Source organism: Echinops telfairi, unplaced genomic scaffold, assembly GCF_000313985.2.
Source record: "Echinops telfairi isolate 266 unplaced genomic scaffold, ASM31398v2 ScPeMD7_3;HRSCAF=10, whole genome shotgun sequence".
NCBI classification, from domain to species: Eukaryota; Metazoa; Chordata; class Mammalia; order Afrosoricida; family Tenrecidae; genus Echinops; species Echinops telfairi.
Genome location: NW_022103899.1, coordinates 63,720,040 through 63,720,987, shown reverse-complemented (window position 1 = coordinate 63,720,987; position 948 = coordinate 63,720,040).

The following is a 948-nucleotide window of genomic DNA, read 5'->3' as shown; positions in this document are numbered from 1 at the left end:
GTTTTCTCCTCAGGATTGTTCATCTTGCCTATCGTATAGAGAGACACAGGAGGAAATAAAAAGAAAGACAAACAAAACCACAACCTCATCAAACAAAACAGAACAATAGAAAAAGCAATAGCTAGGCCCAGCTCTGCCTGCTGACCCTTATGTCTGTATGAATGTCTGCTTCCCGATCAGGTCTGAGGAGGTGCCAAGCCCTGCCCCCGAGTCAGAAGACTTTTCAGGATCCCTCAGGGACTTGGTGACGGTGCCCCCCTTGCTGCCCTGCGGCCCTCCCTTTGCGTTGCACCCTGCTGTGCGTGGGCAGACCGGGCACACTTTCCACACAGGGTCTCCAGTGCTGTCCCCTGGGTAGCACTATGGGTCAGTGAGAGAACATCATCTTGTCTCGTGGAGGGGCGGGCCCTACAGTCCTCTCTATGCACTGGCTGCTCTGAGCAGGGATGTCGTCCCTGGAGCTTAGTGGGCCATGATGAGGTCCACTCTCTCTGGACAGACTGCTCTCTCCCCGGGCTCTATCTTCAGGGTTGTCCTCTGTATTGCCTTCCTCTGGGGAGGGGGTTAATGTAGCTTGGCCTGGCCTGACCTCGTTGTCGTCCTCTCTATTGCTCCATGCCAGCGTATTGCCCTCAAAGGTTGGCGCTCTGGGATGCACACCCCAAACTTTATCCCTCCCTCGCCCCTCCCTCTTCTCTCTCTGTACCACCAGCCATCACACCATGGTACACAGCCTCCCCCTGCCCCTCTGTCTGTTTTCAGCATGCTGAAAACAGAGGGGATCTGCCAGAGGCTCAGTCTGACCAGATACGCTGCAGATAGGTTCTGGGCTCCCACTGTCCTCTGTAGACTTCTACAAATTGGGTGTTCATAATTTTAGCTCTGATACTTTGTCCATTCACCATATTAGAATTTTTAAATTGTCGTCTTTGCATCACACAAGGTGGC